The sequence below is a fragment of the Protopterus annectens genome, chromosome 11.part0 (genome assembly GCF_019279795.1).
Source record: "Protopterus annectens isolate FY-2018-M chromosome 11.part0, PAN1.0, whole genome shotgun sequence".
NCBI lineage: Eukaryota > Metazoa > Chordata > Ceratodontiformes > Protopteridae > Protopterus > Protopterus annectens.
In genome coordinates, this window is record NC_056745.1 from 1,538,798,293 (window position 1) to 1,538,821,575 (window position 23,283).

The following is a 23,283-nucleotide window of genomic DNA, read 5'->3' on the forward strand; positions in this document are numbered from 1 at the left end:
TTGCAACAGTTTCTTTCTTCTGTTGTAGAGTTTGTTTATGGCAGAGGACCATCAGATTGGCTTAATTTTTTTGGAGGATAGCATCTTAGTTCCATTAGGGATAGCATGATCCATGCACTCGTGTAAGTTCTTATAAAGTGCAATTGTGTAGGATTCAGCAGTTGTACCTCTATTGTCCATCTGCATGGGTGTCATGAAGTTTGCCACTTCTGTCTTAAGAAGCATGAAGTTGGCTTTGGAGAAATTTTTTACTGCAGTTACCCTAATGGGGGCTCGGGACGGGATGTGGATGTCTAGGGTGATTAGCTTGTGGTCGGATCTGACCAGTTAGGAATTGACCTTTGATGTGGAACACCAGTCACCCATGTTGGTAATGACCAGGTCTAGGATATTGCTGCCCCTGGTGGGGGTGTGGATAAGTTGCTCCAAGGCGTTGGAATTTATGAATTCCAGAAAACGTTGAGCAAAAGAGTTGGTACATGAGTAGTTTTCCCAGTTAATGGTGGGGTAGTTGAAATCGCCCATTATTAGGGTGTTGGGTTGTACGCTAATATTTTCCAGTGTATCTAGAAATTAGGAGTGGGAATCCTGGAGCATGGTGGGGGATCTGTAACAAGCTACAATTTGGATGTGGTCTTGCCCAGAGTTAGTTGCACTTGGATAATCTTGGATGCATTATGCTGAGCAACTAGCCTGGAGGTTTGGGTATCCTTAATAAATATGGACACGCCTCCGCCTTTAGTGTTTCGGTCCTTGTTAGGTGGCCGAAAGGTGTAGTATGAATTATAGCCTGGTAATGCAGCGGTGCTCTCTGGAGCCTTGAACCAGGTCTCTGACACTGCACAGATGTCGATGTTCTCCATTTTTAGGAGTGCCTCGAGTGAGTGCATATTGAGGTTTAGACTTCTAGCATTAAGTAGAATTACCCTCAGATTTTGCTTGCTTGTACCTCTTACAGTGGTGAATTTGTCATTTGAACTTTGCCTAAAAAAAACACTATAGGGATGGCAAGAGCCTTAGCCAGTATCCAGAATCCCAAGGGTGACAGGTGCGTCTGTCGATCATGTCATCCCAAGCAGACAGATACTGGATCCCCTAAGAATGACACCAGAAGCTTAGCCAATTGTTGAAGTCAATCATTTTGTCCTTGCACTGTGGTATCATTCTGGGTGATGGTAGGATGCTACTCAGGGCTAAGGTCATACCTGCCTATGCTACAAGATCAGAGAGCTCCTCTATGTCTATTTTCATGTAGTCCAGGGAGGTACGTCTCAGGTCATTCACACCAACATAGACAATGACTGAGTCATATTTGTACTTGTTGTGGAGTGACCTGAGTGTGTGCATTATGTGGTGGATCCTGGCACCTGACAGGAAGCTGACAGTAACTTTCTCCTTGTTTAGCCTGGTGAATGGAACATCAGTGTGCCTGACTATAGATTCAGCTATGACTAGAGTGTTGGGTACGTTGTTATGCCTTATGGGCTGTGGTTGAGTGGTACACAGAGTTTGTGGGCTATGTGTCATTTGGGTTGTGTTGGGGGGTGGAGGTTGCGTGTGTTTCTGCTTTGGAGGGCTCTGTTGCTTGGGCAGATTTTTATTGAGAGCCTCTGCGAATGTAGCTATGTGTTTTGTGTTTCTATGTGTGTGTTTTGGTGGTGTAGGTTTTGAGGGACTATGTGATGTGATGTGTGTGGTGTGGTGCAAGTGTTTACCTTCTCCTCTTGACTGTCTAGTCCAGTCTTGGGTGAAGAGAGCTTTGCTTCCAGTTTGGCTATATAAGTGCATCTCTCACAGGTTGTAGTGTTGGGTGGGAGGAAGAGAGGGTTGTCTGTGTACATGAGGCAATTGCTGCATTGCCCCAAGATGGCCAGATTCATCAGGTAGACAGGAGAAAACACTGGGAGCTGACCCTAAGACATGCCTGGATAGGTGCTTATTTATTAAGTACTAAAAACTGTTTTCCTCTAGATACATGAGGAAAGTTGAGTGCTGTAGTAATTAGTAGCTTACTTAGTGGTTATGAGTTCTGAACAAGTGTTGAGTTCAAAGAAACAGATATGAGTGCTAAAACTAAAAAAACTGACTAGTTCTAAGGGAAAATTTGAAGAGCAGATTTTATGGCGTTGGGAATAATTTAACCCTAACTAAGCAGAGATGTATAAAGTGTATTTTTTTTAATAACAGCAGCAAATGAACAAACTGATTTAAACAAATTAACAAATTAACCAATAAGAGCTAAAAACTGAGTCCCATTCTACACTTCATTTTGTCTTGATTGGACTTTGATAATGATGGTTTGGCACCCAGGGCAGCGTATTTAATTAAAGTCCCAGTTTTTGCATTTTTTTGCATAGTTCCACCCCTTTCTAGTTGGCCACACCCTTTCTTATTGGCCCCACCCATTCAGATGTCTCCGGCAGCCCCCCTTTGATTTGAAGTCACCAGCCACCACTGGTTGACCTCACCTAATATGAGGGGCTTGAGTCACTGCTGACACCACCTAATATTAGGGGCTTCAGGTCAATCTTGACATCACCTAATATGAGGGGCTACCAGTCATTGTTGACATCACCTAATATGAGGGGCTGCCAGTCAGTGTTGACATCACCTAATATGAGAGGCTGCCTGTCAATGTTGAATTCAACTATGTCAGTTTCATTGCGGATAGTGTCTGAGACCAAAGCTAATATTTCTTCAAGAATAGGAGTGTTGTGACCTGTAGGGGAGTATATAACAATAAAGCATATTTTTTTGGTGGCATTTATTTTAAGGAAGGCGATAAGAATTTTGCATTTGAAAATTTTGGAATGATGCCTGAAAAAGGGGTAAATGTGTAATTATTGGGAAAATAGGGCTTATCCACCTCCTTTCTTATGTGTTCTTGAGTCTAATTATTTCATAACCTGAAGGGAGGATTTCAGTATTTTTAATCTGGTTTAACCAGATTTCTGTCACAGCTAGCATATCTGCATATCTACAAAACAAACAATACCAGAATTCCCCATTCTAAAGACTTAAACCTTGCCTGTGATATAAATAGGACCTGCTGGAAAAATAGGTCTGTATCTCAGAGACTATCCCATCTATGGAACAGGCTCTCCATCCATGTGAATCAGAGATCCTCCCTAACCCAATTCAAGAGCAACTTGGACAATTGGATGGGAAAATGTTAATTCATCGATGGTTTGGCAACTATGTCTCTAATGCAAACAGGTAACCTGTAAATGGTTCATCTCCATGCTTACACTTATCAAAGGTATCAGAACTTGTCAGAAATTTGGGATGCATGGATAGGCTTAAAAAGGCCCTCATGGTTGTTAGCCTAATAAACACCTATGAACCTATCTGCTTTATAGTGGTTCATCCAGGTGTGGTCAGGACCTGGATTTGGGAGGGTGTCTCCATATTATGTAAGGATAGAAAAAGATGGATTAAGGTATTGCACTGTCTAATTTTCCTCAGTGGTTGATAAGTAACTTCTTAATGAATAGCTTTGCACTTTTTTCAGATTTCTAGTGAAGCATATAAAAATAAATTATACTTATCAATAATCTATAAAATATTAAGATCTGAATCTATGGGCTTTACATATCTCATTGGAATTATTCTACAAAAATAAACCAAGAAATATTCTCAGAAGTTAACAAAAATTATATTTAAAATCTGCAAGCAAGTTTCTACACAGAAGCTTTTTAACACCGCATAAAGCAGCCCTTTTATGAGAAAAAGGAAATTTAAGATGCTGGAGATATAATAGCCAATTTGTGGCAGATTGGAAACACATGATTTTGGAATGTTAATTGGTTGTTCCATTTTGGGAAGAATTTATAAAATTTACTAAAGCTTTGTGGTCAGACAAATGTAATATGGATTCTTTAATTTTATTTAATGTTCCAATTCCAGATCCTATTCCTAGAGCTCAAGTGCCTCTCTTATGGTCTGTCCTGGCTATTGCCAGAAAGGTAATTACAATGAACTAAAAAAGTAAAAACCTCCTCTCTTTTTCAGATATTGTTTATCTAGCGAAAAGTGTATGTAACAAAAAGCTACAAACTATATATAATAGAACCATGAATGTCACTAATAAGGACTTATCTTGGCAAAAACTTAATGATTTATTAGAAAAATATTAATGTTGCTGTTTAACATCACTATTTGTTACTGACTTTGTATATAGTTTTATTGGTTTTATTTGATGGTTCAATTTTGCATTTACTTTTCTTTCTTTATGTGAATTTAAAATGCAATAAAAAGTTTTTTATGAAAAAAAAAATAGCCTTGCTTGGAGGAATGGTTTTAAATGCATAATTGCACAGTGTTTCTTAATTATCATTACATTTCTAAAAAAAAAAAAAAAGCAAACAAACATAGGATGTGGTGAGGCATACGGTGAATTAAAAAGTGCTCTGAAAGTGAAATGGCCATACTACAGGGTACAGGGATAAAATGGCAACCATAGAATTCAGGGAGCCTCTGAATTAGTCTTTAGGAGGGTATCACTGGAAAGTTCAAATATGGAGAAATAGAGGGATAGGAAGAGTTAAAGGAGTATAAAGGCAGAGAAGAGACGTAGAGTAAATACTGTGGAAAAGAATGTATATTGAATATTGAACAATGGTTAGAGGAAAGTAAACAAAGTAGTTTAAAAACACCATTACATCTATTATATAGATCTTAATGGTATGCTACAGTTGATACAAGTGAACAGTTCTTAGTCCTTCCTGGGATATACTGGAAATTAGAAAATATGCTCACACATTTAGGCATACATCTGAAGCAACAACAAAAATAAATAGGAACAATCCAGCTCAACAAACTAAGGAGATGGCAGCCCAGCACATGGGACATCAGATGACATTACTGCAGGAAAATATTACACTAGGAACTACTGCCTAAGTCCATCACAACATTAGGTTGTATAACAGATAACTCAATGTAAACAAGTCTTAATGTGTTGTATGCATTGTGGTAAAAACAGAACACTAGTGCCTACCACAGCACCATCTTAGTTAAAACAACAGTAGTGATATGTTAGATATCCAAGAAAAAGTAAACACTAAATTAACAGCATTAAAAGAGAGCAGAGACTGTTAGTGCCCTGCTGTCTAGAATGTTGGTGTGGTAGCAGAAACTGCACAGTTTGCAGACACTAAATGCATTAGAATTCATGTATATAAAATACAGCAACTACAGTGATGTTTACTTTACTGAGTGAATAGTCTTAGGATTACCAGTGCATTATAGATATCAATCAGAGCCCTTATCATTAGGGAATACAGGTGGGTACAACAAATGCAGTGACAAAATGAAAAAAAAAACAAGCAAAAGGCAGCTATTCAGAGCAAACTCCTTTGACAAACAAGAGAAGTTAGAAAAAAAGCAAAAAACATTCATCAAAATTATACTATACAAAGTACAGAAAGCATTACAGCGTGTACTTATAGTTTACCACTGATCAACTTGCATACAACCTTAAGGGTACAACATGGAGACATAATTACGTACAGAGAAAAGGTAAGAGTAAAGATGGTGCTTCCATGTAACAGATGATTTTAAGGGAGCAAAGAATTATGGGAGGACTACAGAAGTGTTGGCGGGAAACAGTGTTCTTTTTCAGAGGAGTAATAGTACCCACACTGTTGAAATTACTATGAAAAACAATCAGTAAAATCCCAGAAAATAGGAATACAATTACACAGAACACCTTTGTCATCTGTACTTTGTAAAAGTAAATTTATTTATTTATTAATTTCAGTCTGATGACCAGGGAAGTCCACTGGGCTAAGAAGAGCCCATTTTCAGTGGAGGCCCGGAGAGAAAATCTCCACTTAACAATAACAAATATGCATATCAAGCACAATATGTAACATGTGCTGAGAATACAATTTACAAAAGAAAAGATAACGTGTATACAGAGTAGCAGTAGCATGTGCTGAGAGTACAATTAACAAATAAGGAGTGATAACATTTGTATGCAGAGTAGCTGGGGTCTATAGGAGAACATCGAAGTTTCACAACTTCAAATGTTCTGATATCGACCCTTAATAGTGAAGCTGCGGAATACCGAATTTCATCCTAGGGAAGGAATTTGGTTGGCCGTTTCTGTGGCTTCGTTGTGTTCAGCACTGTGGTGGAAAGTTACGGGTTGGGATCAGATAAATGTGCGATTGTGTGGACATGAGGGTTAGGGCATGGGGTAGGTGAGTCAGGGTTAGGGCGTGGGTCAGGTAAGTGTGCAATCGTGTGGACGTGAGGGTTAGGACAGGGTAGGTGAGCTAGGGTTAGGGCGCGGGTGAGGTGAGTGTGTGATAGTGATGGACCTTAGGGTTAGGGTTTGGGTTAAGGTAAGTGGATAGCTAGTGGTGTGTGTACAGTTTAGTGTAGGGTTAGATGTAGGATTTTAGGTGTATGTGTGTGGATTGCTGTTTGTTTGGTGTACTTGTGTAGTGTGTATGTGTGTCGGAACAGCAAATTTTTTCCCTGGAAAAAAAAATTTGCTGTTCTGCATGTTTGATATTGTCAGCATTCGCTGAATAGGGGTTGATATTAGAACATTTGACGTTTTAAAAAGTCAATGTTTTAATATAGACCTGAGTAGCTGTAGTGGCAGTGGATATTCTTTCTGTAGTCAGACTAGGTTTTAGTAAAATATATACAGAAATATGATTTTTGGATTTACAAAGTAACAAATGATACAGAAAGAACATCAATCATGCATATCAGGTAGAGGAAGTACTAGATGGTGATGGTATAATTAAGCAAACAAGAAGAGATGCTTTTGGATACAGATTGGCTGTGGTGACAGCAAGCAGTTATCCATGTAAGGAAACATATAACAGAGTATTCTTTATAGAAAACATTTCCAGTCAGAGGAACTATAATATTACATAAAATATACATATAAGTCTTAGAAGTAATGAAAATGGAGGTAGAAAAGCTGTCAAGAAGTGATAAGCAGAACTGAGGAGTTGTTTGTAGGTGTCGAAAGGAAGAGATTGTAATTGCTGGGAAAAAGAGAAGATGATTGAGGAGGGGTCATGTAGGGGAGGACCAGGGGCATATCCATTTAAATGTCAGGTAGAAGTGCAGGAGGGATTTGAAGATGATGTGGTTTGGAGTGTTTTGAAGGGAGGGGGAGTGTGTTCCATAATCTGGCTATGGAGTATGATAGCAGAAGGTAACCAGCGGGCTGGGAAGGTTTGTGGATTTGGAGGAGGTTTTGGTTTTCTGATCAGAGTGAGCAGTTTGGAATATAAGGAGTTAAGGTGGTGGAGAGATCAGGACAGCTAGATGGGTTGTAGTTGAACTTATGGGCTGTGGTAAGTTTGAGAAGGTTTAGGTAGGTAGCTCTAGCCATTGTAGAGTTTGGAAGGAAAGGCAGTGATGGGAAGAATTTTTGGAGTTTGTGGTGAATTCGCTGATGTTATTGTAGTAAGATTCTAATCTGGATTGCAAGCCAAGTTGGAGGTTAGTGAGCAGGGGACACCATATATGAGTGAGGGGAGAAAGTAGGAGGAGACTAAGGTCTTTCTTGTGGAGGGAGTGAGGTAGTGATTGTGTCTGTACAGGAGTCCTAGTTTTTGGTGTTTTTTTTTTTTTATGGCTGTCTGAATATGGATGTCAAATTTTAACTGTTCATCAATGATGATACCAAGCAGCTTAGTGTGAGATACAATTTCAATGGGAGTGTTATTCTGGCTTAGTATAGTAAAAGAGGAATTATCAAAAGAGGTGATTCTAGTGGGAGTAAAGGTCATTAGTTTAGTTTTGTTTGTGTTTAGGGCAAGCTGGTTGTTATGCATCCAAGTTCCTGTTTTAGTAAAAGCTGACTGGGTTTTTAGTAGTAGGTCAGAAGGGGAGTCAGCAGTGCAGATGATTTTGGAATCATGTCTATACTGGATTAGATAGGTATTGGGGATGGTGTGGTGAAAGCTACTGATGAAAATGTTGAAGAGTAGAGGGCCTAAAACAGAGCCTTAGGGAATGCTGGTAGGGGTGTGTAAGAAGGAGGAAGTTGAAAATTTCCATTTTACAGCCCACTGTCTTTTGGAGAGGTAGCTAGAGAACCAGGATATGGTAGAGCAAGATAGGTTGAGAGATGAGCATTTGGATAAAAGTATAGGGTGGGAGATGGTGTTGAAAGCTTTGGATAGGTCTAAGACCAGGGTAAAATGAGTTTGCCAGAGTCATGAGCATGGTTGATGGATTCAAGGAATGACAAAAGGGCAGTGATGGTACTGTGGCCAGAACGGAAACCATGTTGGGTGGGGGTATGAAGGTTATTAGATATGACATTAGTTGAGCATGAATACACTTTTCTAGGATTTTTGAGAGAGGGGAAAGGATGGCAATGGGCCTGAAATTGGTGGTATCATAGTTTTTGCCTCCCTTGTGGAGTGGAATGATGAATGCATGTTTCCAAATTGATGAGACATAGGGTTCTTGGCTGGATCTCTTTATTAATATGGAGATAGGCAGGGCTATGCTGTCAGCAGATAATTTGAGGAATAGAGGGGGTAAATTGTCTGGTATAGTACAGCATGGTTTAAGTTGGAGGAGTAGTTCTTTTATAGTGCTTGTGGGAACAGGGTTGAGCTTGAAGGTGGGGGATTGTTCCGTGTTGTCATTAGGGTGGAAGGAGGGTGGGGGGATGAGCATGGAGGGGGATTACGGAAGGTGGTGATTAGTTTAGCTTTACACTCCACAAAGAAGGAGTTAAAGGCTGTGGCTGTTTCTAGGTCAGTGAAATTATGGTCAGGGCAAGGATTATCTTTGTTGCCAGGATGGAGGAGAGAGGAAATAGTATTATAGAATTTTGGGGGGTTGGTTGAGTGCTCAGATTGGAGCTTGGTGTAGTATGATTTGTGGTCTCTTATTTAGTTGTATTTGAATTCTGATTAAAATATACTTTTGGATACTAGCCGGGGGTTTATCTGGCAAGTTAAGATTAGCACTGCAGTCACACAGATTAGAGGATTAATCCAATTAAGCAATGGTTGTGTTACAATGGCACCTTCTCTTGGGGGAAAAAAGTGAGGGAAGAGAACCTGATGGTGTATACATACTGGGTCAATGCCTATACATAATTCAGTTGTTATAAGTAAATACAGGCCCTATGAGTTTCATATCCATATGCTCCTAGCTATTATTGAAAAGTTCATTTAAAACAAAACATACTTTAGTGCCAATGCAAGCTGTTGTAAGGTCTTGCACTGCTTACTTTTCCTCAGTGTCAGAAGAGTTATTTATGATGACGTCATTTGTTAAATATCGACAAAAGTGCTTAATTCTTTTTGTCATTAAATATTCCTTTTCCTCACTGTGCATGGTTTGCTGATTTGGGAACAGGTTGTGATATTTTGAAAGTTGATAAAATAACAGGATTCATTTGCCTATATAATGTGAAGGATATGAACTCTAAAACTTAAATGTATGTAATTATTTAGTGATTTCAGTCATCGGTGGTTTGCCTGAAAACCACAGATTTTATGAGAAGCAGACATAAAATATGAAGCAATAATAAAATCTCAACAGTAGAGAGGTACTAAAGGTAAGTGTAAATGTGACTGACAATGTTACACTGCCTTTCTGACACCAACTGCTAAGTGTTTTACAGCTTTGAAAGCCAAGAAAACACTTCTTAGCATTTTTCCCTGTAGCAAATAGTACATGAAGAAGATAAAGCATCATGGCCTACTAAGAATAATGATCATCTCACCTCACTGTTGAGGTGAATTTCTTGGCATCCATGTCTCAAACACATAGTAATTGAGTTACGATCAGCAAGTCAATTATGATCCTGTATATTATTATTCATTCTAAAATGTAGGAAAAATTTCCATCTGAAATTTTTATTTTTCTATAAATTTAACAAATCTACCATTGAGATTAAAATGCCACCTATGATCAGATGTCGAAGACATTTTTTTTTCATGAGTAGAATATTGGCATAGCTGAATTGTTGATTGTTAATGGCAAGTTTATGGTCATCTAAAACTGGTTGAAAGGAAACAGAAATTAATTGTGTAATGGCAGTTTTTTTTCATAAATATATAGGAATCTATAATTATGTGTGAGAGATTGAGAGAGTTTTTCTTGATATTGAGTAAAAATCTAGGTAATAGACCAGGATTCTTAATAATCTGACTTATGAGGATCCAAAGTGAGAATTGTGGTTCCAGAACAGAAGTTGCCTGATATCTTCTCACCTGGTTTACTGTAATTCTTTACTTGTTGGTCTTCCTAAATCTAAGCCTGCATGTTTACAACTTGTTCAAACTTCTGCTTCACGTTTACTTCCTAGTTTACCAAAATGTTATCATATTACTCCAGTTTTGCATAGCATTCATTGTCTTGCAGTAAGCTACCCCATAATATACAAGATCATTATGAATACCTTTCACTCCATAACCTTAGTCCATCTTACCTGAAATAGCATCTAAACACTTATAATCATTGTTTATTTTTTTCCAGTTCACAAAGCCTTCTAGTTATGTCGACATATAATCTGGATTCCTCTGGTCTTTGTTCTCTCATCTATCAGGGTCCTGGTTGGCTTTGGGAAGGAACCACCATTGCAGGCTTTAAGAATGTTCTTAAAATATTTTTGTTTGATGAAGCCTATTTCGGATTGCATATGCTTTTAGTTTATTGATATGTTTGTTTAAGATTTATTACCATTAATATGTACAGTGCCTAGATTCAGGCACTTAAATGAATTTAAACTTGAAATTGAACGGATATGCTAAATAGTTTAATCAGTCTTGACACAATATATGAAAGTGACATCTTGGAGATTTTGACACTCCCTTTAGCTTGGAATCAGAGTGATTATTTAAATGTACTCTCAGGTTCACATTATTCCATAAAAATGATTATAAATAAAAATTGTTTATTGATTTAAAAAAAATAATTTAAAATGTATAAAATGGAATTCTTGATAGAAAAACAGAATACGATGGACAAAGCATTCATTTTCATGAGAGATATTTATTAAATACTCTTGCAATGAGATTTGTGTAAAACTCATTTAATTCTATACATCAGCTTTTATTTTTTTCCTAAAACCAGATTGTGAATTATCCAAACATATAAATATTGCATTTAAATAAAATACCCTAGTATTTAAGTCTACTAAGTGAACTGTTGATACTACTTGCCAAACAAAAACAGAGTGCATAATTTGAATCTTTACTGTTCACCTACTGCCTGCAAATAATCTGTGAATATATTTTCCTGGAGTTTGGATATATTAAATAATATCATGCATAAACAAGGTGATCTTAATGTTTAAATTAGAGAATAGTATACCTCAGATTATGACTTTTTTAAATTATCAAAAAGACTGAATGAAGAGATGAGTAACAGAGGACATCTTGCCTAGTACCTGTAGTCATCTTTAAGGGTGAATCAGTCCTACCATTAATGACAGTATACTTAGAACTTGTATATAAGAGTTTTACATCTTAAATATAATTATCAGGAAAACCAAATTTCTTCAGAGCTCCAAATAAGCAGGGGCATGACTCAACAAACTCATCAGTTGCATCCAGTACAATTACTCCTTGCTGGATATCTCAATATATATTTTGGATCAGGGTTATCTCTGACATTATATTGCTGTCCTGTCTCTGCTTTGATTCTATAAATCCTGACTGAAATTTTGAGATGGGATTTTCTGAGGGTGGTAGAACCTGAAGGTGTATAGATACTGGGTCAATGCCTACACATAATTCATATGTTATAAGTAAATACAGGCCCTATGAGTTTCATATCCATACGCTCCTAGCTATTATTGAAAAGTTCATTTAAAACAAAGCATACTTTTAGAAAGCTTTAATAAATCTATTTTAATGTCAAGATTAATAAGCAATATAGGATGGTATTTGTGACTATAGTGCATTTATTTTCTGTATAAGAATGATATTTTTATATGGTAAAAAAAGAAAGATGTTTTTGTTTAAAACCTTGTGAACTCCTGTAGTGGATGTGATCACTTGCTTCTTTTTTCAGAAAAGGGTGTCCTTCTATAATATGAAGATTTTGCTTTAATAATGAAATATGAAAAGAGCAGCTGCTGTTTGGTGCTTGTATAAACTCATGAAAATAACTTTCAGATCTGGAAAGTAAATACATTTTCTTAGCAATAATGTTTTTTAATCTTTTGAAGTGGATTGCTGTTTACTGCATGGTTATACCACTGTGTATGTTTTAGTTCTCCCCCCAAAATGCTGGAGTTCAGCAATTCAGTGTTTAGCCAAGTAAGAAAAGTAGATTTGACAATATTGTTTTATTTTTCTTGATGGGTCTCATAAACATTTACCTTTTAACAAAGGGCAATTGCAAATGTCATTAATACATTAACAGTATTTTTCTGTTTCAAATTACTAAAGAAGTGCAGAGCTTGATATTCTAAAAGCTTCTTACCACTTTCAGCTTGTCAAGCTTTTATTAGCAAACAAATATTTTAATGAAAAAATAGGAAATCTCCAACTACATAATACAGCAGTAGCAGCTGAAATAAGAGCACACACTACTTACAACCAATAATAATTAATCCAAACCATAGTCCTTTCTAAAGCCTAATTTAAAAGTACTTCTAGTGTATTTTACAACTTATGAATTTATCAACAGTTATTCAGACTTTGCAGATATTTTTTCAGTATATTATTCCAAGTCTATGAGCTAAAGCTTAAATTTATTTTCAGCTTCATCAATAATTAGAACATAATATACCAGAGAACCCAGTATATCAGACCAATTAAAAATAAAGCAAATAGAAATCAAACATTATGTCACTAACTGCAGTATTCTTGTGCTTGTATGTGCCTGTGTGTGTGTGTGTGCACATGTGCGTGTGTGTGTGTGTGTGTGTTTGTGTGTGTGTGTGTGTGTGTGTGTGTGTGTGTGTGTGTGTGTGTGTGTGTGTGTGCATGTATATTTGTATATATATATATATATATATATATATATATATATATATATATATATATATATATGTAGGTTTATGTCAGATGATCGAGTTTTCAGAAACTTGAAATGCATATGGTTGAGACCATATGATTGAGTTTCAGAAAACTCAAACATCAAAAAAAAAAACACAAAAATCTACCTTTTTATTAGTTTTTGCAGATGGCAACTCCCCCTGGCAACCCCCCACACCCCCTGCAAATTATGTATTTCCCAATCCTCATTGAACCATGATCTCCATTCAAAAGTTCTGAGTTTTCAAAAATTGAATCATATGGTCTCAACCATATGAATTTCAAGTTTCTGAAAACTCGATCAACTGATATAAATAGATATAGTCATAGATATAGATATAGCTATAGATATAGATATAGATTCACACACACACACACACACACACACATATATATATATATATATATATATATATATATATATATATATATATATATATATATATATATATTGATAGATAAATAATACACACTTACATACACACACAAAATCACTAACAAACTTTGCTAAAGTCAGAATGTACAAGTCAAAATGACAAGTACTTTCAGGTTACAACCACCAAAATACTGTTTTCTGTCCTCACTAGTCATTTCATTTATACATATTTATTGAAAATAACTGCTCTTGATGCCACAATTCATTTTAGTTTTTCATACACTTTCATTGGCACCTTCCTGTAGCTTTTAATGTTTAGTCGAGACACTTCTGTGGGATTTAGAGACATACCTAGTACAATTGTGAAGAGCCTATCATGGTTATAGCTTGTAGTATGATTATGTGACCCAAACTTCAATGTCAATTATTAAGGGGGGGATTTGCATCTTATTTCACTTCTTATTAGTAACCCCCCCCTTGTGATATGAACATGACCTCTGGTGTAGGAGGACAACTCACAGTAGCAACTGGGAATGAGACAAAGAAAACTGATGAACAGAATGCACATGCCCCAGGGTATGTAAATGAACTAAGACAGGACAAAACAGGAAACCAAGAATTCTGCTTTGAAGTGGTCACTGCAATGATTAAGTCTGATTTTGAACATAAAAGGGAGTGGAAATGAATCTATAGGACTGTGGGGAAGAGGGTTAGAAAGAACAGGACACATGGGAAACATGAAATGGTAAAGATAGCAGTGGGGAAAGGGACGGAGGGCAACATTTTTTGGCAGGGGCAGTTGCTCTTTTTTAAATAGAAAGCTGAGGAAAGAGGTAAGAGAAGGTGAAGGTATGGTAAGAGGGTGAGGGTCAGCTGGGGAAGACACTGGATTCCGAGATGTAAAAACAAATGGAGGATACTGGTGATGGGAAGAAATGGACAACAAACAGGGAGGGAACTGACACACACACAAGGAAGGGAAAGGGATAGGGGTTAGGGTAGGTATGGCCTTCTGTAACGCACTGTCTGTACAATAGATAGAGGGAGGTGAGGTGGAACCCTAGCTATCTTCTCCATTGGGCCCTGACTGGGGTGGTAATGACAAGGTGAAGTAATGATGTGACTCTGATAGTTTCAAGAGTAGCCTTTCCAGATGCTGATGCTTCTAACTGCTGGTCTATCAGATTCCCCATCACCTCCCTGGATGTAATTATTCCATACCCCTGGCAGTGTCACTGGTTGGGGGGGTGCAATGGAATTATATGCCTGTGAAGCACTACCAGTGAGAAGAGAGATGGTCTACTGGTTCTCTCCTACTACTCACAATGGAGGGCCATCCTAGAATACAGGTGGTTAAAATGCAGGGAATGGCTGAGCCTGCTGTGGGACTGAAGACATTGGCCTGGACACTGCTATCACCATGACAGCTACTGCACAAAATTAAAAAAGAAATGTAAAAGAATAAAATAACAAACAAAAGAAACGACACTGACAAAAGAAGTGAAGAGAAAGAAAAAAATTAAATAGTATACAGATAACTAATATATAAAACCTATTTACTGAATTAGTACATACTACTCATATGAGTAATTTCTGTATAATGGCACAGTCTGACTAATTGCAGCAATAAATAAGCATCTTTATGTGAGGATGTGCATGTGAGGATATATGAACAGGGGGGCGCAGGTAGCATTCCTGTTGTTTATAGATACAACTATGAAACTTGTGAGAAGGAATACTGAACTGCCTAAAGACTGCTGTTGGAAAATGTAGAGGTCACGTCCACCTGCCACACTAGAACTATCCTGTAATCCAACACTAGCAAGTATACAGGGAACAAAGTACAAAGGTCAAAGAGAGACAACCACTATAACTCCAGTGCACATAGTGAGAATGTCACCAAACGTGCAATAGAAATGCCCTGTGCACCTTAATGTAGGCAGCCTAACCTGTTCTGGGTCACACTCATGCATGCTGCTGGCAGAAAAATAATATAGTAAATTGTCATTACTGAAACAAATGAAATAATACACAACCCTGTGACTAGAATGTCTTTCCATTCTTCTCCTGTACAGAAGGCTTTTCTCTTTTATGGCCTCACAAACTATAAAAAATAAACATCATTAAGTTATATATTTACAATACATGCATTTATTTTTGTCAACAACCGATTTCTGCATAGACTAGATAAATGCTTGCAATACATCTTGTGTGCCTTTACTCTGACCACTTCTTATCACTGACTAAGAAGATGAGTATGGTACTTCTTCACCTCACTACAGTGGTGCCTGCACTGCTCACAAGAGTAGGGTATGCCAGTGGCATCTGACATGGCTCGGGAATGGCTGTGAAAGGCATTTTTTTTTTCTGGGGGCCTTCATGTGTGCACCAAGTCAGTCCTGGTAGTCTCTATGCAGTAGATAAAAGACATCTGGTGCTCTTGAAAACCACGACCATTCACCACATCTCATTCCAGGGAACTATGGTAGACCTCTCTTGGTCACATTTGTTGAAGTTTGTGTCATGTGCCTCACAACATAATGCAAATTAGTTGGTGCTGTCTCTTGTAGTGTGCCCATGAAGCAGAGCAGGAAATGTCGGCATAGCTCAGTGGTGTGAAGTTGTTTAAAAGGGCATGAAATATGTGTCCTGGGTACATCTGGCATAACATGAGAACATTCAGAAACTTTAACACCTCCATTCACCTAAAAGTTAATATAGGTTTTAAGATGTTCCTGTTGGGGTCATTGCCTCACCCACTCATGCCCATTATGAGTACGCCAGACCAAGAAATCCTATTAGTATGAATTGGCACACAGGGATGATGCATAGAAACAGCTATTCAATAATATTCATTGGGTTGTAACCAATCAGTCTAACTGCTCAAAGCCTCAGATGTATGCAGTAGAAACTCTGCTGGCTGCTATGAGACTCGTATTGAAAAATAACTTTGTGGCATTGTTTTAGTCTAAGATAAGAATATTTCTTCATTAAAATCTACACTTCTTGAACTTCAAAGGTTTTACTTTCTTTTTGTTTTCAACAGGATGAACATTATTATTGAGCAACAGCCATATTGTAGAAACGTGAAATATTCAGTTTCTATAATAAAAATATACATACCCATTAAAAATCACAAAAGAAAAATACATGACTACACCACATTTTAGACAGAATCATTATTTAACATAAACAGTAACAATGACCATACCTCATTCCACAGTTTCATGTCCAGGTATAAATTTGACGAATTTTTTTAACTTATAACTAAACTTATGGAAAATGTCTTTCCAATCAGTTGGTATGATTTTCCGAAACTGAAAAATAAGCGTAATAAGAGTTAGAACATTGCAGATCCAAAACAAAGCTGAATGATTCTAATGGGTATGTGGGGATTGAATCCCAATAAAAACAAAAGTTAACATCACCAAAATCTGGTGACAGTATGGGTGTAACATACCTGATAATCTTAATGGGGGTCTGCTATATTGCATGTACATTAGCCAAACTTGATGAAAGCAATTTGACCCATCCTTCCCACATCTCCGACTGCCACCATGTATGGCATGGCCTTGCCACATGAGTTGATCAGAGATGTTCTGCCAGTTATATAACAGGTTCATCCAGATGCAGTAAGACAAAGCAGGGAGTTGTGGGTCATTTATCATTTGCAAGTAACTTAATCATTGCTCATCAGAGATACCCTGCAGCCCAAATCTGACCCATCAATGCCTTCAATCTAACAACCCCTTGTTAATTAAAAATATGATTAAGTTGCACCATCCTTTTAATTTAACTCCCTGTCTTATGGAATTGTTTCTTTATTCAGCTTAAGAGCCAGCCAGCATTGATTATTACACTCAATAACTCCAGCCTCTATTGTTGCTGTATTTTTATGATATTACCACAACCTGAGATTTACCTTAGGAAAATGTTGCTTTATTTCATTATATGACATACACACCTGTTACAGCATTCCAAATATCCTTAATAAATAAAATTCCTCCCTTGATCCAGTCATTCCACCAAACGTCTTTATGCCCAACCAGGATAACAGGTTTATTCCAAAAAGGGGAATATAAGAGTACTTCCATATGTACCAGAGCCTTAGCTCACCTTCAAACCAGATTTCATTACCCCCATGATTCCAGAACTTGAAGGATGGCTTTAACTTGAGAGGTACAGCTAATAGGACTTGAAGACATAATTCTATGAGTATCCTGATTTGTAGATGGCTTGGCAAGTGCTCTCTCATACCAATCCATTATCAGCATTCCATAAACAAACAAATCTGGGAGTCCAAATCCATCAAATTTTGTTGGTACCATAAGTCTTTTTTGTCTTTTATGTGGGGAGATGACCTGACCAGAGAAAGTTAATAGCTATAGTGTGACATTTGAATAGCCACTTTGAAAATACTGCCTGGGGTAAATGTCTGGAAGTGAACAGTATCTTAAGCACCACTTATCTTACTGCACAGAAATAAAGGAAGGATAGCCATATAAACAAGTTTATCTCTGATATCCTGAATTAGTAGCAAAGGTTTTACTTTTTGCTACATTCACCTGTACTGTATATTTAAAACTGCACAGGCAATACACTTTTTAAATTGCTTGGGGATGTTTGTAAACCAATCGTAGGACTGCATACCTATCCGCTGACCTCACAAGATCCAAACATAGTGAAAGTTTTAAAACATGAAGAGAACAATTCTAAGATGGCTTCCCTGCTTAGTTTATCAGAAACATATCAGTGTTAAGCAGGAATGGAAATCAAATCGGAAGTAGATAAAAATCAGGCAGCAACTGAATGTGCCAAAAAACAAATTAAGGGTATAAGCTGAAGTATCAGATGAGAAGACAAAAAATGTGGAAAAGACATAAAAATAGTTGCCAAGTTCAGAAAACTCCTGGAATAACCTCACATCGATCTGGATCCAATGCAGAAATTGTTAAGGAGAGGTGAATTTAAAACAAAAGATGAACGATTAATATTGGTGGCCTATACTATGTACACATTGCTTTACAAAGTCCATTGAACATGTTGGAGAAACAGATAAGTGCTGGTTTTGTAAAACAGAACTGGAATCAGTCACACATCTTGTTGCTAGATGTGATACACTAATGGCAGAAGGCCTGTATACTGAAAGTCATAATAATGTGGCAAGGCTGTTACACTGATGACTGTGCAAGCATTATAATATTGAAGCCGAAAGTCATAATAATGTGGCAAGACTGTTTCATTGATGATTGTGCAAACATTATAATATTGAAGTAGCTAAGAAGCACTGGAAACATGAGCCAAAAAGCATTGTAGAAAATGATGACGTTTCTATCACATGGGATCTCCCATTACCAACAGTTAAAAAAATAGATGCGAGAAAGCCAGATATAGTGGTCCATAAAAAGAAGAGAAAAGTAGCACCGATCATCAAAATTGCTAGACCCACTAGTTAAAGGGTCTATATTAGATGAACGAAAGTTCATCTTAGCGAACGCTCACATGAGTGAATATTGGGAACTCGAAACTGCAATTGCGAGATCGTGGTACAGTGAAGATGGGAATATTTGCCCTTTCCTCACTGTAGTGCAATCTTGGAGTTGGAATATATATTTAGGGGGGGTGTGTGGGGGGCGCAGCCTCCCACAATTGTAGTTTCGAGTACCTGGATATTCGCTCATGTGAGTGTTCGCTAAGATGAACTTTTGTTCATCTAATATAGACCCTAGTTAAAGTGTCTTATATACAGAGAGGCATAAAGTCATAAAATAACAAGATTTGCAAGCAGAAACAAGGGCAATGAAGAGGAAGGATACCCAGAGAGTTCCAATAGACAGGAGCAATGGCTCTCATAAATAAGAATTTACAGTCATATTTTGATATGTTACCAATACATCTAACTGTATGAATTGCAGGAGTCACTTCTAGGCACATTGTGGATGCTGCAAAGAGCACTTTTGGCTAACATCAAAGACTGAAACAACACTAATTTCATAAATCTTAATCATACTTTGACTTAGGAATGAGGTCCATTGTTGTCATGGTATGAGAAACCCAAAAGACTTGGAGAAATTAAACCAATAGAAAGGCTGTTTTAAGGCTACAGTTGAAAAGTGACTAGAGTTGCCCTGATATGAGATGATTCAAGCTATTTACGAGGCATCCCAGGATATTGTCTTAGCCCACTGAGGTTCTGTTTTTGGCCTTAGCTATTACCAGCAGGACCTGTACTTTCTAAAGAGTTTGGGGTGATTTATGCTGGTAAGTATTTCATGGTAGAGGCTGGGTGGGGCCAGGGGGTGAAATTTGAGCTGAATTTCTCAACCAGCCGAGTTGCTATGTCGCTCTGCTCAGTGAAAGTGGCAGCACTGACCACCAGTTTGGCACACTACTGTTGAAGGGCTTGTACTTTTCCTTAGCCTGTCAAGTTAGCTTGACCTTGTAATTAGCCTTGTTGAGCTTAATCAATTCTCAGAGTTTCCTGTTTAGGCTAGTTAGAGTGTTCCTATCAGTGTGAGAGTTGCTTTTCCTGATTTTAACTTTTCCTTTTGTTGTATACCCTTTTAAGGTTTGGTTGGACGGTGAGCATCTCTAGTGGGTTGAGGTATGAACTATGAGTTTCCTGAGACACAGAGGGTGACCTATAGCTTGTATGATGTAGTATGGGACTTTATCTGAGGTTATTAGTAGATGGATAAACACCAGGGCATCATGTTGTTTAACCAACCCATTGATATACTTATTGTCAATGTACAGTGAGACTTCTCCCCCCTTTATCTGCATCTGTGCAGCAGATGGTCTAAATGTGTAGAAAGGACTGTAGCTTTGCTCTGCTGAAGTACTTTCTGTGGCTTTAACTCATTCAGTCCAGTGGAGCTCAGGAAGCATGAACTGTAACTTCCAATGGGTGGAGCCTGAGCCATTTGACAGAATAAAATTATGTCCTCATATTTCAATCAAATGTTGGGCTTTCGGATATTGGCAAAGGCTCTTGCTACCCCCATAGTGCCTTTTTTAGGCAAGGCTCAAAATACAAACCCACCTCCATAGGTATCACAAGGGAGAAGAAACTAAGAGTAATGCTACTCAATGCCAGAAGTCTAAACCTCAAGATGCACACACTCGAAACTCTCCTTAGCATGGAGAACATCGATATCTGTGCAGTAACAGAAACCTGGTTCAAGGCTCCCAAGAGCACCCCAGCACTACCAGGTTATACCTCATACCATGCTTTTCGGCCCCAAAACTTGGACCGAACCACAAAAGGAGGGGGAGCATCAATATTCGTCAAAGATACCCACACCTCCAGGTTGGTGGCACAGCACGAAGCATCAGAGACTATCCATGTGCAACTAACAGTGGGTAAAACTGCCTCCCAGTTTATAGCCTGCTACAGACCACCCTCCCAAACCCAGGAACCCCACTCAGCCTTCCTGAGAACACTGGAAAATATGAAGGTCTCTCCAAACACCATTATATTGGGCGACTTCAACTACCCAAACATAGACTGGGAGCATTACTCTAGCTCCAACACCCTAGCCCAAAGGTTCCTAGAATTTATAAACTCAAATGCTATGGAACAACTTTTTACCACTCCCACAAGAGGGGAAAACATACTGGACCTGATCATCACCAACATGGGGACTCTATGCTCCAGACCAGAAGTGTATCCCTCACTGGTAAGATCAGACCATAAACTAATCTCACTGGATATTCACATCCCGACCCCACCCCCTGCCCAGAAAACCACAGTGAAAAACTTCTCTAAAGCAAATTTCACACTCCTCAAAACCGAGGTGGAATCCTTCAAAGTCCCCGGGCCTGTGGAAATACGGCCCAGACCGCAGAATCCTTTATAAACGCATTCTATGAACACCTTCAGGAATGCATGGATCATGCAATCCCAAATAAAACCAAGACCCAATCCTCCAAAGGCAGACGTCCTGTCTGGTGGACCCCAACCATAAACAAACTATACAATAGAAGGAGGAAGCTACTACATGATAGAGCAAAATCCCAAAAAGGGAAGGCATCTCTGATCAGTATTAGCAAAATCTACGGGCACTCATAAAATCGTCTAAGGCCAGCTTTGAGAGAAAAATTGCACAGGACACTAAGGATAATCACAAGGCTTTCTTTAGTTATGTTAGGAACCTGGGTGGGAATTCCCAGATATGCTCAGAATTAGTCCAAAATGACAAAAAATACACCAAACCCACAGACATTGCCAACATCCTAGCTGACAGGTTCAGCGCAAACTCCCCCCCCCACCAAAAGGGCAAATATCTATCCCATCAGAGTGCTGCCCCCCTAACATCTCAGATGCTCAGGTAAGAGCCGCCCTCTCCAAAGCAAAAAACACAGCATAACTGGGACCACACGGTGTCCCGGGCTGCGTCCTACATGAACTCAAAGAAGAGCTAAACCCAAACATAAAACTACTGTTCAATCTCAGCCTTACTACAGGATATATACACAAAGGGTGGCGTACAGCAACAGAGGTCCCTCTCCACAAAGGTGGTGCCTCAACGGATCCTGGAAACTATCACCCCAGAAGCCTGACTAGCTTGGTCTGCAAAGCTATGGAAAGGATCATCATGGACCTCATAAATAAAGATATTGGGGACCTACAGACACTGGATCCTACCCAGTTCAGCTTTGTTAAGGGCAGATCCTGCCTCTTAAACCTGGTTGATTTCTTTGAAACAGTCACCAAGGCCATTGACGAGGGGAATGTGGTCCACTCAGCCTATCTGGACCTCGCAAAAGCCTTCGCTACAATACCCCACTCGGGCATTATAGATAAGCTCACCAGCTTAAATATAAACCCCTATGTCACTAGATGGGTTGCAAACTGGCTCAAGGACAGAACCCACATGGTTAGAATTGCTGGAGCCATGTCAGACTCCAAACCAGTTACAAGTGGCATCCCACAAGGCTCAGTCCTGGGACCTCTCTTGTTCGGTATATATTTCTCGGAGGTACAGGCCAACACGGAAGGACTGTGGCTGACCAAGTTTGCAGATGACTACAAACTGGGCGCCATAATCGACTCGCCAGCCGACACAAGCATCCTCCAAAAGGGCCTCATAGAAGCAGACAACTGGTGCCAGAGCCATGGCCTCAAGCTAAATGCCAAAAAGTGTATAGTCATTCCCTTTGGCAAAAACAAAGTGCCCACAAATTACCACATAGGTGGTAATCCATTAAGTACAGAAGAAGTAATTAGGGACCTGGGGACCCAAGTTGATAGCAATCTCTCATTTGACAACCACATGGCCAAAGTGGTTAGAAAAACATTTTATATAGCCCACCTAATCATGAAGGGATTCACATCTAGATCAGGGGAGGTCATCGTGCCTCTTTACTCATCCCTCATCAGGCCCATAATTGAGTACAATGCCCCTTTTGGGATGTACCTTACCAGACACCTACAGCAACTGGAAAGACCCCAAAAGTACCTCACCAAGAGGATCAAAGGGCTCAAACAGATGCCATATGCTGCCCGGTTAAAGAAACTCCAACTCTACTCAATGGCATACCGCCTGCTCAGAGGTGATCTGTGCCTGATGTATAAAGCCATGTCCAACCTGGAATTAATGGACATGCTGCACCTCAGAAAATCCAAATCCCATCAAGCTACGTGCTCAAGAGACTTGAACCTCAGCACTGAAATAAATAGGACATGCTGGAGGGACAGATTCATAACCCAGAGGCTCCCTTCACTCTGGAATAAAATTCCAGTCCAGGTTAGGCAGAGCCCCTCATTGACTCTCTTCAAGAGGAATCTTGATGAGTGGATGGGAGATCATAGCTTTACCCCGGGTATCACTTCTGCGTCACTGTTAGACAGAGGCACAGTATACTAACCTCGAAAAAGGGCATAGCAAAATTAATTTAAAATGGGTGGCAAAAGCCAAA